Below are 18,086 nucleotides of genomic sequence, written 5' to 3'. Positions count from 1 at the left end.
TCCGAAGTGATTTTGTTTTCTGGAGTGAAAACCCCTCTGGGGTCAGGCCCGCAGGCCCGCCCGCCCTCCGCTCTGGCTCTTCCTGCAGCAGAAGTCCCCAGAGCTCTCCGGATGACTTCCTGCCTCCCAGGACACTTGGAGGGCCTGATTTTTCCATTCCCTCCCTGCCACCCTCCAGAAGATGCACTGCGATAGAAATGTGCAGGGCTGTAGAAGTCTGGGGACTCCAGCAGGTGGGCTGTCCCGTGGGAGGCAGTGCCAGGCTCTGGCGGCGGGGAGGGGGCCCGGGGGTGGGGGTTGTGATTGCCCCTCTGGCAGTTACTTTGCAGCCTCTTCCCACCGCAGCCTCTCTGGGCGTCTTGGGGATGCTCGACCGTCTTGGCCCTAAAGACTGCAGGTTTTAACTTTCTCAAGTCCTGGCTCAGACACTCTGCTTTCTTTCTTAGACCCCAGGGAGAAGCTTCCAGCCGTGGCATGAATAGAGCCGTGTCTCCCCCACCTGCTACAGTCAGTGGGGGTGACGCCTGGAAAAAGAAACCGCATCCTGCTTTCCTGAGAGTGTGGGCAGCATCCTGCTCTTCATTTAGATCCGATGCTCCGGTCTTAGGAGTCTCCAGAGGGGCTGGTCTCCCCACGCTGGGCCAGCCCTGAGTTTGGACTCTCCCCCCCCCCCCCCCCCGGCGACCCTGCAGGACACAGGCAGGAAGCCACACAGCTGTGAGCCGCAGCACTTTGCTTCCTGAGCTCTTCTTTCTGGAATTGGCTTCTCCAAGCCTCCCACAGTTACAGGGAGGGTGCCTTGAGGCAGTCCCTCCCCACCTGTCCCTGCACTCAGTCTCTGGTCCCCATAGAGGCAGCTGGACTGTTATCCTGAGCCAGCTCCCATCCAGGCATTTCCCTCACCAGGGATGCTGGCATTCCTGTCTCCCCCCACACTGGGTCCACCCTGTCCTGGAGTTTCCCCACCCAGGGAATGTCTAGGCCTGTCCTGCCTCACCCCGCCCCCCGGATGGCAGCCCCTGTCACCTGTGCTCTGCTCATGACCACCTGTGTTGGACATGTACCCTGCAGGGCGGGTGACTCCACGTTCAGTGGAAAGACCCCTGTGTTGACTGTGATCTGTGTACACAGGTGTGCGATCCGTGCACACACCTGTGATCGTGCCTATGGTTCCCCCACCCCTGGCCTGTAATAGCAATTATTTCTCATAGTCCTAGGGGCTGGGCATTGGAGATCCAGGTGCCAGACAGACAGTCGGTAAGGGCCTCTCCCGGTGTCCTTCTGGCAGGGGCAGGGAGCTCTGCGGGGTCTCTTTATAAGGCACCATCTAGACCTGAACGCCTCCTATGGCCCACCTCCACCACCATCACCCTGGGGGTCAGGATTTCAGCATATGAATTGGGGGCTGAGTGGGGGGGGGCACTTTCAGACCACAGCAGCCTCCCCTCGCACCTGACAACTCATCACTGAATGCTGGGGCTTCTTAGCCTGTGGTATCTTCTCCTTGAAAGATTTCAAGCCTCCCCTGGTCTGTCCAGCAAATGCTTGAGACCGACTCTGTGCCCAGCTTGCATCCAGTGGCCTCCCAGAGAATGGGCAGTGGGTGGATTCCTTTGAGTCATCCGACAAATCATTTGTTTAACTGGCTTAGTTTGTTTTTTTTAAAAAAAGAGGCTCCAATACAAATGATACAATCATTAAGACCAGAGACCTGAAATGAAAGGCACGTCTAGGAAACCTGACCTGAAGGAGGTCTTAGGGAAGGTGCCCTCCCCCCAGACCCCGGCCCCTTCCCCCTCAGCCTCTGCCCTGTGTCTGACCAAGGCTCAGCGCTTTCTCTTTGAATGGAAATAGAGTTGACCTTATTGACTTTATCCACTGGCTGGAAGCTAGTGCCCCCCCCCCCCCCCGGGAGAGTATAGGGGGCGTTGGTGCTGGATCCTTGCTGCTGTATCTGGCCCTCTTCATTTGTCTATGAGGGCAGGGGTCCAAGGCTGTGCCCAGAGGACTCACAGAATTTGGGAGGGAGGTGGGCCTGAATGTGTGGGCCTCATCCCAGAAACCTGTGTCCACAAGCGATCCAGTTTTAACTCCTGTTTATTTAGCAACTTGGATGGCATCTCTGAGACTCCAGTGGAGTCACACACAATACAGTATCAATAGCGCAACTTTTCTTGGGAGAGTGTGTGTTTGATGAAACCATGGTTACAAAGTTTCAGATGCTGTATAATTGAAAAAAATACTTCCTAAAACTGGGAGTTTCCTTCTGGGCTCACCGGTTAATGATCCCGACTAGGATCCATGAGGATTTGGGTTCGATCCCTGACTTGGCTCAGTGGGTTAATGATCTGGCATTGCCGTGAGCTGTGGTGTAGGTTGTAGACATGGCTCAGAACTGGCGTGGCTGTGGCTGTAGCATAGGCTGGCAGCTGCAGCTCTGATTCAACCCCTAGCCTGGGAACTCCCATACGCCGTGGGTGTGGGGTGCGGCCCTAAAAGCAAAAAAAAAAAAGAAAGAAAAAAATACTTCCTAAAACTGGTAACAGATTTGATCGTTTAGAGGTTAAGTAATGTCTGGGAGTTCCTGCTATGGCACAGTGGGTTAAGAACCTGACTGCAGCCGTTTGGGTTGCTACAGAGATGTGGGTTCAACTCCCAGCCTGGCGCATTGGGCTAAGGATCTGGCATTGCCACAGCTGTGGCTTGGATCTGGTCTCTGGCCTGGGAACATTTATATGCTGCAGGTGTTGCCATAAATTTTTTTTTTTTAAAAAAAAGGAAGAAAGAAATTAAATAATGTCCCATTGTCTGAATACCCTGTGATTTGATTTTAACATAAATGTGTTTGATAAGAAAAGTGACCTTCGTGGTGGGGGTCACGTGCCATGTCCTGAACTAAGTAGTTTGTGTAGTGTCTGGTGTAGAGGTGGGTATTTGATGAGAACTTGCTGGCGTTTTTGTGGATTTACAACTCCTGACAGATAGTCTTGTAGTATAGAGACAAGTGACCCCGGCAAGCATGTCACTTGGCTCCAGTGGTCAGCAGCTGAGGCCTGGTCTTGTCCCATCTTTGCCCCCACTCACCCCACCAGCCTGGGCTCCCACTAGATTATTGCAGAGTGGATTTCAGGTATCTGTCATTTCTTGATATTATGTTTAACCAGAATGTCATTTTTCTGTTCTTTTTCTTTTTGGTCTCTTTAGGGCCACACCCGCGGCATATGGAGGTTCCCAGGCTAGGCGTCCAGTCGGAGCTGTAGCCGCTGGCCTACACCACAGCCACAGCAATGCCAGATCCGAACCATGTCTGTGACCTACATGGCAATGCTGGATCCTTAACCCGCTGAGCGAGGCCAGGGACTGAACCTGCATCTACATGAATGTTAGTCGGGTTCGCTAACCGCTGAGCCACAAGGGGAACTCCCAGAATATCATTTTTCAATTTAACTTCACATTGGTTTGTTTGAAATGAATTCTGTTTCCTCCCACTTGTTTATTTTTCTCAGTTGTCATCATAGCCCCGTTGTCTGTTCTTCATTGTCTTTTAAACATAATTTATGAGTTTATGGCTGAATTTACATAGCTTCTGCCTGGAGACAGAGGAGCTGTCTCCCCCTTACCTTTCAAGCAAAGAATAATCAGCTCATTAGACCCTGCTGAGATGCGCTTTTTCCTTCTTGACCTCAGTGCCAGGCTGTGTGTTAACTGGAACACCCACCTTCCACTGAACCCGTGTCAAGGGCTATCCTCCTTCACATGGATTCTTTCAGAGAGAAAGTTTTCTTCTTTGTGCTCTAGTCACACTCATGACCCCCTCATGCCTCGTGTGAAGGAGAGAGAACAGCTGTGGTCGAAGTTCCCTTTTGGTTTTGTGGTTACAACCCCCCCCCCCAACTCCCCAACAGGAGGCGTAATTGCTGACCCTGCGTAGCTTAGGGTGTTGGTGACTCCCACCCAGCAGGGAGGTGGAAGGAACTGCCCCCTTGGTCTCTTGGGTTGGCCTCCTGTGGCATTGCATAGGGAGTGTCGCTGAGCATAGGCCCCTCTGGGGACAAGTAGGGGGTGGAGGAGGCCACGTGCAGCCCTCGGCAGTCCCCAGGGAGTCCCTGGGGTCTGTGCCCCGTCTGCATCTCCAGCAGCTCTCACTTCCCTTTCCTGACCTGGGGAGGGGGCGGGGGAGACCTCTGACTTGTGTCCCAGTGTTGCCAGTCCCACCCCCTTGATTTTCTCTATCTCTCCATTCCTGCCTGTCCCCTCATTTCCACAAATATTCCAGATGTCTCATTTCAGCATCCTCTGGAAGCAGCCAAAGCAGCAGGACCCTGTGTCACTGGGCGTCTGACAGGTGGGCCCTCTGGCTGGTGTAGGGCCACCCAGCCGTGGTGGGGGCTGCTTCCTGCACCCTCCCACCCCCACCCCCAGAAGGCTGCTGCATCAGGAGTGACCTAGTTGTCCCCTGGCCCAGAAGGGAGCCTTTGATGTTTGGAACATAACTTTTCTCCTACGTTTGGTCACGGAGCAGCTGCCTCGGGCTGGTGGCCTCCTTCAGGGCCGCACAGCTGGTTCTGGCCCAGCCGTCCTGCAGGACTCTGTGGGCTCTGCTGGGCTTCTTTGCAGTCAGACCTCAGGTGACGTTGGCGGTTGCGGGGGGCGGGGTGGGGGGGGACAGGACAGACACAGCCCCTGGTTCCCTTCTGTTTCAGAGGCTCCACTGCGACCTTTCTGGTGGCCTCTGCCTCACTTGGGCCATGGAGTTCTTCCTCAGGGCCTTTTAGGACGTGGGGACCTCCCAAGGGTTGTGGACAGGCCGGATCTGGTACAGGGAACAAGTACCAAGTGGGTGAAGACCTGCAGCAGCCAGCGGGGATGACGGGTCACGGGAGGATCGGAACTATGCTGTCCTTGAGCAACCAACCCCGCCTGTACCACCAGCTGCCCCTGAGCAGCAGGCTGGCTGTGGGCCTGCTCAGTCTGCGGTCCCAGCCAGAGCCACCCCATCACGGCGGCTGACAGAAGCAGGGGTGGGGTGGGGGCAGCCTGCCTGTCTCTTCTCTTCCTCCTGCCTTTTGATGCCCCACCAGGACCGCGCTCCAGGAGAAACTCACCAGAATCCCACAGGCCAGAGCCTGGGAAATGTGGCTGGCTGGTTTCCTGTCCTGGTGGCACAGAGGGCATGGACAATGGCTGTGTCCTCATACCTGTGGGCCACACCTGGCGTGAGAATGCTGGAGAAGTGGGCAGAGGGAGTGATCCCAGGCACCTGGCCCTCTGGTCAGCAGAGATGGATGCTTGATGCTCAGGATGTCCTGCCTTCAGCCTGTCCCTGCCGGCTGGGGTGCAGACCAAAGCAGGGTCGCACGGCCCGCCTCAGCTCACAGAGGTGCCAGCATACTATGCCACTGTGGTTGGGCTTGGACGACACCGTGAGCATGCTTCTCACCAGGGTGCTGAGTGTAAGACCAGGACAGCACATGCTGGGTGGGGGGACAGCCCCTTTCTTTGAAGCCACTGAGCAGACTGTCCACCAGTGACAAGCAGGAAACAGCGAACATGTCTAGAGGCTCCTATGCCCCCAGGCTGTCCCTGAACAGGAGGAGGTGGCCTGATGGCCGACGAGGGTCAAGCGAGGGCAGAGGGCTGGCCTTGTCCATAACCTCTGCTGATCTGACGGTGGGAGGCCAGACTCTGTGTGGCTCCTAGCTTCCTGTCGCCACCTGTGCCTCTTCTCTGTCCTCAGTGAGCTCAGGGAGGTGACACATGCCCTCTCCAGCTCACTGAGCAAGAGAGGAAGTTGTCACAATGGCAGGTGTCTTGTGCAGGGGTCATGGCATTGGGCTGCCCTGTCCCCCTCCCGGCACATGATGGGATGTGGCCCCTGCCAGTGGTGGGGGGTGGGGATCTGGCACTGGCTCTGCTCTGAAGCCCACCTCCGGGCAGGACAGTCAACCTGTTGTGAAGGGTGAGGTTCCGAAAGACAGCTTCCCTCATTGTCACCTGGTGCAGAGCGTGGGGAGGTGGGCTGCCCAGAGCGTGGGGAGGTGAGGTGCCCAGGGTAAGGGTAGCATGGACTTGGGTAGTCTCCCGGTGGGGTGGGCACACGGGATTGCCCCGCTGGAGTCCCCGTGCCCTGCTCCTGAATGGGAGGAAAGGATGCCCTTGTCACCAAGCTGGTGGTGCACAATAGTTGGGATAATGGTTATTTTCAAAAGAGCTTATGAATCTGCTCCACGTGCATTGTCTCCTAAATGCAGGAATCTGGTTTTAAAAGACAAATTGAGAAATGACTGAGAATAACTGTATTAGGAATGGCTAGTGTTTATCAGAATCACTCCCGAAGATACAAAAAAGGGCCAGCATTCAGGACTTTTAATCTTTTTTGCGTTAATTTAAGGGGATACTTTCGGTCAGTCACCATCTAATCATTGTATCGTCGTTTGTCTATCAGGCTCGGCTGTTTCCCCCTACACCCTTCCAGGTGGGAGGGGGCACCATTGCGGCTAAACTTGGTTTCCTGGGACAGGGTCTGGCCCCAGAGTCCAGACACCCTGGAGGACCCTGTGGAGGACTGGGGAAGCTCAGTGCTGTGACCCACTTCTTGGGGGAGGGGGAGGGGGAGGAAGGAACTCTGGTTTTGTTCCACTAATCAGCTTTTGCATTGGGTCTCTCGGTGAGTCCATGGTATAACATGCACATGCACCCAGGCAGAAGGTTTGTTTGGGGAGCTCATAAATCTGATGGAGTTAGTTTTCATAGCTGTAAAACAGAGGAAAAAAAGCACTGGGGTAGCACCACCCACGGGAACCGGGTGTCATCAGACTGCCTGCTGCCTCCTCATGTGACATCATGCCTGTACCCACGTGCTTATGCCAGAGAATTCTCTGGACTTAGGTTTGCTGTTCTTTGATTATTTAAATTAGTCCTGCTCTGATTTTCGTCAACTCCTCCTCCTTTTGTTTATTTACTTTGGCCTTTTCCTTACAGTGTGACATGATTTTAACCAGGCATATTTTGGATGCACTAGGAACAAGATGTACTTTTTTAATAGAAAAGAATTTCTGGGTGCATGATTAATCAAGAGTAATGAGTTTTATTGTAGAATATTTAAAAGGTTTTAAAAGTGAAGTTTTCAAGGGTTTTCATCGTGGCTCAGTGGAAATGAATCCAACTAGTATCCATGAGGATATGGGTTTGATCCCTGGCCTCGCTCAGTGGGTTAAAGGATTTGGCGTTCCCGTGAGCTGTGGTGTAGGTCACATATGCGGCTTGGATCCCTTGTGGCTGTGGTGAAGGCCGGCAGCGGTAGCTACCGTTTGACCCCTAGCCTGGGAACTTCCATATGCCACACCTGCAGCCCAAAACAGCAAACAAAAAAAGCAAACAAACCAAAAAAAGGTGAACTTTTCAGTGTTCAAACCTTTGCTTCTCAGCCTCTGGGATGAGTTGGGGCTAATGGTCAGAAATACGTAGATATCCATCCCCATGTTTTCATACCTTGGTTTCCTATGTGTGATTTTATCTAAAGGACACACACCCACTCTTATTATTATAAGGGTTAAAATTCTCATATCCACCCACATGTCCTGCTTCTTCCTCACGTCCTACAACCTGTCCAGGTGGGCTGGCTTAAGATGTGCCTGTTTCTGTCTATACCAACTCACCATCGAGAATGCACAGCGGTACTGAGCAGCCTCAGGGCAGAGGTGGCATGTAGTCCCTGGAGCCTGGAGAACCTGGCCCCTCCTCTCTTGTTGCCCACCAGGGCCTTTGCCTCTCACTGGCTGTAGTCCCCATGTCTTCCTGCTCCACACTTTTCTTTCTCATCACCCTCTTCCTTGGGGTTGACTTTCTAAGGCACACATCTCACTGTTTCAGTTCTTTCCTAAGGTGCCTCTGGGTCCCCAGGTGTGATGAAGTCTGGGCTCCTTCCACCTCTGCCTCCCGGTCCCCTGCGTGGCACTGGTGCTGGTGGTACTGGTACCAAAGTGTGGCCCTGTACTCTGGGGGCAGGCTGCCATCGTGCTGGGGATCTGGTCCCCTGCCTGAAACCTGGCCCTCCACCTGGCACCCGCTGACTTGGGGCTCTTTGTGCCTCAGTTTTCTCAGCTGCAAAGGGAGGGGCAGGAGTGGTACTTATTTCCTAGGAGAGTCGTGAGGGTTATAGAGAGCAGTGTCTGCAAGTTTAGCCCTGCTGTCAGTGTGGTCCGTGGCCCATGGTGACTGTCCTCTCACTGCAGCACACCAGTCTGTGTAGCTGTGTGCCTCTCCGGCTGTGGGCTGAGCTCCTGAGTGTCAGGACTCTGCCAGCAGAGCTGGGCTCCCTGGGTTTGCTGAGTGAATTGGTGAATGTACAGGTTATCATTCCTTCCTGCAAGTTTGCTTCTTAGCAGAGACACGGGGAATCGAGGGGCCACACCTGCAGCAGCTAGTTTCTTTGCTGTCAACAGGAGTATGTCCGAGTGACCTGAAGACCTGAGTCTGCTGGGTTCCTTAAGCCGAGGGAGGGTTTCCAGTGAGACAGAAACCTGGTTTCTGGGCTGATATCTGCCCCCTTTCTTCCTGTTCTTGGCGGGGGAGGGGGGAACCTCGACTCAACTGTTGTAGAGGGCGTGGGTTGTGAGGGTGGGACAGGCTGCTTCTGGGTGGGTGGGGGGCTCACTAGGGGTCTCTCTTCCCCTCCCCCATCACTGGTCTTTTACAGATTTAATTTTTTAAATATTGGAGTCTAGTTGGTGTACAGTGTCAGGCTAGTTTCAGTGGGCAGTGCAGTGCTTCAGTTTCCACCGCCGGGTCTGAGTCGGGCAGGAGGAGTGCCTCCCCGATCTGGCCTTCGGCAGGTGGGTGGAAGGGCCTAAGAGATAGGGATGGGCTCCCCTTCCGACCAGCTCAGCAGACCCAGCCCGGGGCGCCCCCTGCTTCTCCCTCAGCCCCCAGGGTCCCTGGCTCCATGCCCCCAACTCAGCTGATGGGTGGGATGATGGCCTTTTGAGGATGGGGAAGAAAAGCACTCTTCTTTTTTAAAAATTATGGTTGATTTACAGTGTTGTGTCAACTTCTGCTGTACAGCAAAGTGATCAAAAGTCATACATGCATATACACATTCTCTTTCTTATATTATCTTCTATCATGTTCTATCCCACGAGACTGGATAGACCTCAGTGCTTATCCATTCTAAATGTCACAGTTTGCATGTACCAACCCCAAACTCCCCATCCATCCCATTCCCTCCCTTCTCCCCCCCGGCAACCACAGGTCTGTTCTCTGTGTCTGAGGGCACTCTTTGCTTAACCGTTGAGTCAGTGTAAATCCTACACAAAATCTCACTCGGATATGCTGGCTGCAAATAGTGTCACATGTTTCTGTCGTCCTGCTCCTGACTTCTGCTCATCAGTTGTGTCTGGTTTCAGTACTTTTCTTCTTGCTTTCTTAGAATTGTTTCATTTTCACAGCCAGTTTCCTACGATGTCAACTGGTAAAACCTGACTGTTTCTTAGAGCGCTGGGATCCTGTTGGCTGAAGTGGTTTGGTAGGAGCTGCCCCAAGAGCAGAAGCACCATGGGGGGCTTGTGGGCGGTGGGGGGTGGGGTGGCCTGAAGTGATGCGTCTGTTCAGCACTGAAGGCAGTACAGCATGTGTCCCCAGAACTGATTTCAGATCATCTGGACCAACACATCGATGTTCCTAATTGCGAGGCTGTTTTTGGTGGGCTCAGGGGAAGTGATTACTGACCACTGCACCCCGATATCAGGTAGGGTGAGAGCTGCACCTTTTTTTCAGGTCATAACAAGCCCCCTTGCAGCTGACCCATCAGGTGGAGGCAACCTCAGCGAGAAGAAGCTGCCTTCCTAGAAGCTGTGACAAGTAAAGGTGACAGGAGGGTGGGGCTGGAAACCCTTGGGACCTGAGACCTGCTGTGCAGGTCTGGGAGGCAGGGCCAGCCTGGGTCTCAGCAGCTGCTGGATTTGCAGCAGAGATGGCCGCTGGGCTGTCTTTAAAATATGTAGTGATTTAGTAAGGAAAAGTATCGGCGCAGAGAATGTTTTGAGTGCTCTTTAGGAGAGTCCAGGGCCCTCCGTAAATGCCCAGATCTTAGCTGGTCTCCAGCCCCTCCTCCCCTGGGGAGCCTGAGCTGTGGTCCCAGGAGCTCTGGGACAAGCTGTGATCCTGACAGAGGCTGCCCTGGCTCCTTTTTGTGTGCTGCTTTGTTGTGAAGGAGCAAGAAGGAGGATGGCTCCTGGTCAGCGTCTGCTCCAGGTAGACTGTGCTCAGAAATGCCTCGGTCACGTTGGGGATTACCCGCCTGAGGACTGTGATAGGTCCTTTCCAAACTAGGACCCTGGGTTTGTGCTTTACAGGAGTGTCTTAATGCAATGAGCAGGCAGGTACGGCCCTTTCTAGCTACTGAGGAGGAGGGTGGAGGGCAGGCAGTGGTCCTGGGCCATCCATCTCCCCACCCACTTCTCTTTCCCACAGGAGGATGCAGCCGGCTTGGGTGGCAGGACGCAACCTCCCTGGAATGCTGTCAGCTGATGACAGTTTAGGACCAATTAGGGTGCAAGGAATTTGCCTCAACCCCTAATCACTTCTCTCTCTCTCTTTTTAAAAGCACATGGAAGCATATGGAAGTTCCCAGGCTAGGGGTTGAACCAGAGCTACAGCTGCCCGCCTACACCACAGCCATAGCCACAGGGATTCAAGCCGCGTCTGCAACCTATACCATAGCTCATGGCAACGCCGGATCCTTAACCCACTGAGCAAGGCCAGGGATCAAACCCTTGTCCTCACGGATATTAGTTGGGTTTGTTACTGATGAGCCATGACGGGAACCTCCCCCCCCCCCAGTCACTTCTGCAGAGCACTTGGTGATTTGTGAAGTGTCACGTGCTTTGGGTTCGCTGTATGTGTAAGATTATGCGGGTTAGTCATTGTTGATGCCGATGTTACTGTTGTTTTGTCTGTGTTGCTACTTGGATTTTGATATGTATCCACTGGAGGTGATTTTCTATTGACTCTCCCCTATTAGAGCTTTTAGTTTATGTTAGTGATTGTGGTATTTCTTTTGGTATTTCTTCAGTATGGATTCCAAAAGAGCCCTGTTTTGTCTGGTGGCTGTTGTGATATGTTTCTTTCTCCAGAGATGGAAGAGCACTTGTCTGATCACAGGTGGTTTTGGTTTCTTGGATCCAGCTCTGAAAGAGAATCCTTTGGGTTCTGTGTATGGCTTTACAGCCCAAAGCTCCCATGTTATTAAAGCTGAAAAGGAGATCATTTGGTTCTTTATCCAGTTTTGCTCCTTGGTGCCACTTAGTTGGTGCTGGACTGTGGTGGTGTTGGCCGTTGAGGCTGGAGTCTTTTGGAAGGATGGCCACGGTCTGGCCTGGGAGGGCACCTGCCCCAGTTCCCAGTTAACTAACTGTATCAGTTTTCTTTGGCTACGGTCACAAAATGCCACAACCTGAGTGTCTTAAGACAGCAGAGATCTATTGTTTCAGGGTTCTGGAGACTGGAAGTCGGAGGTTAAGGTGCTGCCAGGCCCAGGCTTCATCCTTCTGTAGTAACCTGTGGGGAGTCAGCCCCAGCCCCTTCCAGCTGTGGTTCCTGGGTCATGGGCTCCTTGGCTGGCAGCCATGCAGCCCATCCCAGCCTCCCAGCATCATTACAGCTGGCTCCTGGGTGCCTTCTCATTAGGGAACCCATCATGTCTGGACAGTCTTTCCCCCCCCACCCGCCGTGCTCTAGTTGTGGTGGCTGCAGTTGGGAGGGGAAGAAAGAACATGAACCCACACTTTCTCAGTGGCTTCCTCAGTGACTCTGGCTCGGCTGTTGGGTGCCAGCCTGTCCCTGGAATGGGCTGGTGCAGCTGCTGGGTCACAGGTGAGTTAGAGACGTCAACGCCCTGAGCACGCAGATGGAGTGGCATCTGCGGGGGACCAGCTGCATCCCTGTTAGTAGAGAACACAGCAATTTACAGGCTTGTTGCAGAGTTCCCTTAGATATATCCCTTTTCTGGAAATTAAAATGTCACAGTAGTACAGAACAGCTGACATGGGTCCTAGAGCTGTGGAAAGCAGGCCCTGCCACTCCCTCCCCTAGGTCCCCGTTGGGCGCTGTGGGGACGCCAAGGGACATGTGTGTTCACAGGTTCTTTGGGGGCAGCATCAACCCCAAGGACTGGCTGCTCACCTCTCGGGCCCTCCCGGTGCTCAGCCCGGGCTCCAGGCAGTGTATGCGGGTTCCAGGTTTGCCTGGGCTCAGCCCGTTTGGGTTCCCTGGGAGGCATCAGGGCAGAGTGGTGGCTCCTCTCCACCCCTTCAGTTCTGGAGACGGCGCTCGGAAAAAGCACCAGGTGTGTCTGTTTCTCACCTGGACCCTCCTATCACAGTGGCAGTGATGGCTGGTGCAGCACTGCCGGCTGGCTGCGCTCATGTGGATTTCCGCCAGCACCCCGGCAGGCAGTGGACGCACACGTGTCAGCTGGTCTTGATGTTCTTGGCGGCTTGGGCTCCACTGCTGTGTTTTTGCTCAACAAGGTTGACACTAGGCATGAGAGAAAAGAGCCCATCAGCCAAAGATACATTGAAAGAAGAACCTAATATGGAGGTTCCCAGGCTAGGGGTCGAATCGGAGCTGTAGCTGCCAGTCTACACCACAGCAATGCGGGATCCGAGCTGCGTCTGCGACCTATACCACAGCTCATGGCAACTCCGGATCCTTAGCCCACAGACCGAGGCCAGGGATTGAACTCCCATCCTCATGGGTACTAGACGGATTTGTTTCTGCTACACCACAATGGGAACTCCCAACGTTTTAAAAAGACTTATATTCTAGCCTGGAAGATAGGATGGAGGCATGGTTAATGTGGCTCAGTCTGGGAACTTCCGAGTGCCACAGGTGCAGCCCTAAAATAAAGACAAAAAAAAATCAACAACAGCCTTTTCAGGCCAGTAGGTGTTGGTGCTGCTTTCATTGAATTGAAGGGACTTGTTAAATCCAAGAAACACTGGCTTTTCTACTGTGTAACCAGAAACTGTGCCAGGAATGGAAAGGAAGGATTCGTCCTTCTTCCTGCATCCTCTCTGGGGGCGAGGGGGCGGGGGTTGAGGGTACACAGTGTAAAGAGGTTTTCTGGTTTTTACGGTGTTACGTGAACCTCAGTGCACTATCCTCATTCCCGTAATAAGGATAATAATCGCTCCCATTTCAGTTGAGCACATCCATGGGTCAGCCCGTTGTGAATACTTTCTGCAAAAGATTTGAGCTTAACCTGGTGGAAATTTTTTGGTGGCGCCATCAAAATCGTGAATGAATGAAGGGCGTGGAAGGCTTGGCCTCAGGAGGGAGCACATGCTCCCCGCCCCGGGCCTGGCATCCGGCCGCCGATCGGGCCCCAGGAGGCAGCAGGTGAGGGATGCCAGGCTGCTGGTCTTCTGTACATCTTCCGTGTCAGTGCCCTGACCATTCCTCTGGGTGAGTTAGTAGCTCTTCCTGTCATGCTGGCTGCGTTGTTGGTGGGTGAGGTCAGGAGAGTATGGGTGTCGCTGGACAGCCAGAGCCGGGGGTGGCCGTGGTGTCTGGGGGTGGGGGTGGGAGGACCGTCTCCCCCTCCCAGCAAGGAGCCTGTTGGACAGTTCCTTCCCCTGGGCGTCCCGAGAAAGTCGTCACTGTGTCGTCATGGCGAGGGACCTAGCATGTTATTCCACTTAGAAAGGTAAAAGTGACTCAGTCCAAAGGGGTCAGTGGGAAACCACACGCTGGTAATTCTCATAACCTGCGTGGACCCACATGGGTTTTCCTGCCGGTGGCGTAATGAGAAAGGTCGGATTTAAAACAGCCCTGGTATGTTGAGCCGCCTGAGCCCATCTGACCCAGCTGGTCCTGGTTCCAGGGTCCCCAGCCTGCAGCACCCCAAGTCTAGGCACCCTGCCTGGTGCTGTGATGTGTACCTTTGTGCTATGTTCAAAAGAAGCCTGGAGAGCCGGGTCATATGCATTGTCACCCTCAGTAAGAGGTCGAGGTGAAACGCTCCATTCCCGAAGGACTCCATCCGGGAGGAGGGGCACATGACTTAGCCCAGACTGTCCCGTCCCTGTGCTTAGTGCCTCTTCCCTCTTTTCTCTTGGCATGTTTTCATCTGTGGGTGCCTGTCCATGCTGCCCAGCTGTCAAGTGTCTGCCTTACTGGCCTCATGCTTGAGTCCCTTCTGCCGTTCATTTCTTTGGTTCATTAATCCATTCATCCAGCCTTTTATTGCCCATCCCTTCTGTCGAGGGCACCCTGATGGGGTGGTGGGCACAGTAAATGGCTCACAGCCTCGGCACCCAATGTGGGGAAGGAGGCGGAGATGGCTCTCGTACCAGACACTGCAGACTCGCCCCGAGTCTGCATAACAGCCACCGTCATGGCTACCTGAGTGCTTAGCACCCCGCACCCCCGTCCCAGGGAGCAGGGGATGGGTTGGTCCGGGAAGGCCTGTTTGGGGGGACTTGGTCTCCCCGTCCTGCGGTTTGCCTTCAACTCCCACTGCGGTGCTGTGCCCAGCCCTTTCTGGACGCAAGCCGCTCGGGGCCGTGAAAGTCAGCTCAGCCCTTCTGCGAAGCACCTGGCCCATGCCAGCTCCTGATGGGCTCAGCGAGTGCCGTTCGTCCAGATTGACTTCTCCTTAACACAGAGAGATGTTCTGAAACTACTGTTGCTTGTCCTCCTCTCTTGTCCAGTAATAAAGTCATATATATTTTCACATGTATGTATGTATATACAGTTGGTCTGTCTACGAAATTTATATACGTCCTGTAAGGCTCTTCTCTTGGCCAATGCAGAACCCAGTAGCCTTCCTCCTTTCTATTTTTTGCCTGCCTGCCTTCCTTCCTTCCTCCCTCCCTTTCTTTCCACACCCGTGGCATATGGAAGTTCCCAAGCTGGGGGCGAAATCAGAGCTGTAGCTGCCAGCCTACACCACAGCCACAGCAACACTGGATCAAACCGTATCGGTGACCTACACCACAGGTTGTGGCAGTGTCAGATCCTAAACCCACTGAACGAGGCCAGGGATTGAACGTGCATCCTCATTGTGACAATGTCAGGTCCTTAACCCACTGAGCCACAACAGGAACTCCTATTTTTGTTTCCCCTCACTGTTCATTATCTATAAAATGCATACTTCCTCCCCACCCCCACCCCAGTTTCTTTCTTTCCTATGCTTCATTCTAAAACAGCCTAAATCTGTCATAAACCATTGTCATTCAGTTCTCTGGGCAAAAGTCATCTGTATTAATTCTGTGTGTTTTTGACAGAGGAAGACAGAGCCTTGGATCTCCTGTTTACTGGTTTGCAGTAAATGTCTTCTAGTTGCATTTCTTCTTTTCAGAGTTGTAAATGGATGTAGACAAATTCCTGTTTAAAATCTGCGGTGACTCTGATCTATTTAACACACATTCTCTGCCCGTCTCCCCTCCCCCACACCTCCATCTCCCATGCGTGGGCCAGTCCAGGGCCAGAACCTGTCCCCCCCCCCCCCACCTTCCTCAGAGACCTTTCCAGGGGCTGGTGACCAGGCCAAGGGTGCCCTTGAACTCAGATGTTTAATAAGTTTTTTCAATGAGAAAAAATTAACCTATTGCTTTTGATGCAAATAAGAGAGTTCTTTCCCATTGAAGAACTGTTTCCCTGAGTCTTTTTTTGTGTGTGTGTGTGCTTTTCAGGGCCACACTTGTGACATATGGAGGTTCTCTGGCTAGGGGTCCAATTAGAGCTACAGCTGCCAGCCTGCACCACAGCCACAGCAATGCAGGATCTGGCCGCATCTGCGACCTACACCACAGCTCATGGCAACACTGGATCCTTAAGCCACTGAGCGAGGCCAGGGATCAAACCCGCGTCTTCATGGATTCTAGTTGGGTTCATTACCGCCGAGCCATGACGGGAACTTCTCCTGAGTTTTTCTGATGAAGGTGATTGTCTTGCTAGATACCATCCTAAAATGGCCACTAGAAATATCTGAGGAACCCCAGTAAAGCTTTCTTGTCCACCGTGACCTCTTGTGAGCATCCTGTAGTTCCTGGCTCTCAATTTGAGCTTGGTCCACATTAACCAGAGGGCTTTGTAAGACACAGACTGCTACCCCCCCCCGCCCCCCACTTTCTGCCTCTGGAGTCTGGTCTGGGCCCCCATAATTTGCATTTCTAAGAAGCTCCCAGGTGCTGCTGGGTGGGCAGGGCACAGGGGAGCCACCAGGCAGCCAAGCATAGGCTGGGCACGGGTAACTCGTTAGCTGACTTTGGCTTCGCCTTCGCCCCCACCCCCGCTTGAACGAGGAGTGTGTGCATCCGAGTCTGATGTCCTAGAACCGCTGAGGATAATCTCCAATGCACGGAAACAAAACCGGCCCATTGTTAAACATCGCAGTGTGTATTGCTTTTGCCGGGGGAAACATTTCTCCTGTTTGTGTGATGGGGGGAGTTGAGGGTTGATTCCTGAGCTAAGAAGAGGGGACCCTGTTTCTCCTTCATCAGGGCCTTTAGATGGGCCCGCAGGCTTATATCTAAGTAATGAAGAAGCAGTGCTTGTGTTGGAATTTGTTGGTCTGATGACAGTTATAGACTCGCTTGTCTCACTTCCTGCAGCTTGGTACTCACCTCCTATTTTTAGTGGTTCTCGCACTGCTGACTCAAAGCGGTAACCGACGCTGGTCACCCTGCCTCTGTCCTCTAGGCTAGCCGTGGCCCGGCTCTTAAGGCAGGAGAAGCTCTGTGCCTGGGCGCTGTAAGGCGGCCTACTGGCAAGGTGCATTCCTGGGCAGGGGGCCTGGAGCCCTGCCTCCTTCACCAGCCACTTCTTGCTACCCCGCCCCCTGAGGAGCCTGGCTGGAGCCCTCATTTCTGGGCTCCTGTGCAGGTGTGCCAGGTGAGGCTGCATGGAGTGTCTCCCTGCTGATGGGGTAGCTCACTGTTGTCCCCCCACCCCCCAGCCTGCCCTCCCTCAGGCTCAGGCACAGCTGGGGATGAAGTGGGGCCAGGTGGAGCTTGTCACAGTGGGCTCGGCCTCTTTCTTTAGGACTACTGACCAAGTGGCCCTCCTGTCACCTGCTGGTGTGCACAGTGGCTATGTGGGTGGAGGAATTCCCATTGCAGTGTAGTGGGTTAAGAAACCTGATACCATCTCCTTGAGGATGTGGGTTTGATCTCTGGCCTCACGCACTGGGTTAAGGATCCGGCATTGCCACAAGCTGCAGCGTAGGCCGAAGACGTGGCTCAGATCCCATGTGGCTGTGGCTGTGGTGTAGCCTGGCAGCTGTAGCTCTGATTCGACCCCTCGTTTGGGAACCTCCATATGCTGCAGGTGTGGCCCTAAAAAGCAAAAGGAAAAACAAGCAAGATGTGGGTGGAGCATTTGGCCCTTTAGCTTTGGCCTCTGAGTTGTGTCCGAGGAGGGGTCTGGCTGCACCCTGTGGCCTGCGAGAGACCTCTTGCCCTCCAGGGGTCAGGAGGAATGAGCCAGAACCCACCTGTCCTCCTTTTTACGTGAACACCCAGTCACAAGCCCCTAGGCCAATTCTTTTGTCCTTGGAACTTGACAGGAGCTGTGGAAATACCCTGGACCATTGTGGCCAGAAGGGCGCCCGTTCAAGGTGAGCCGCCCGGAAACCAAGCGTGGGGCCTGGGGCTCCCCTGCCCCGCACCTGCCTTTGCTCCTGCGTTAAAAGCAGGGCGGAAAGCAGAGCTTGAGTCCTTCCATTTAGAAACTCAGTTCTAGTCATTCGTAAGAGGACATCGTTTTCATCTGCAGGAGCCCTGGGGACGTGGTATACCTCACAGCCACACCTATAAGGGTTTGATCATTTTTCCTCTGTCCCGGTAACCTCCTGCGCTCTCATCTCTTCTCCCCAGAAGTGAGCTGTGCAGAATTCAGGATGACTGTCCTGTCGTTTGGGGCGGCGGGGGCTGGAGGGTGTTGGGGTGTGGGTGCTGAGAAATCACAGCGTAGGACACACGCTTTCTTCTTCCCTATCCTCACCCACCAGCCTCTCCAGCAGTCGTGTCCCCGCTCAGTGTTCCTGGGCCACCCTTGCCCTTTGGTCATGTGTTTACAGATGT

The 18,086-nt window shown here is 53.8% G+C and overlaps 1 protein-coding gene across 14 annotated transcripts in view; it reads left to right on the top strand.

Moving 5' to 3' along the window:
* The window catches only part of NCK2 (NCK adaptor protein 2), a 158,462-nt gene that overhangs the window by 51,290 nt on the left and 89,086 nt on the right, over positions 1-18,086 (top strand). The window contains exon 1 of one of the 14 annotated variants that reach the window (XM_021085589.1): positions 4,606-4,628. The exons of 10 other annotated variants lie outside the window; for them this stretch is intronic. The gene's annotated coding sequence lies outside the window, so the exon portion shown is untranslated. Of the gene's footprint in view, positions 1-4,605; positions 4,629-9,774; positions 9,865-16,215; positions 16,398-17,597; positions 17,621-18,086 lie in introns of those variants that run through there. 3 more of the 14 variants (XM_021085578.1, XM_021085581.1, XM_021085583.1) reach the window with 3 other exon arrangements.

This window comes from Sus scrofa, chromosome 3 (genome assembly GCF_000003025.6).
Source record: "Sus scrofa isolate TJ Tabasco breed Duroc chromosome 3, Sscrofa11.1, whole genome shotgun sequence".
NCBI classification, from domain to species: Eukaryota; Metazoa; Chordata; class Mammalia; order Artiodactyla; family Suidae; genus Sus; species Sus scrofa.
This window is presented reverse-complemented; position numbering and strand designations above follow the sequence as displayed.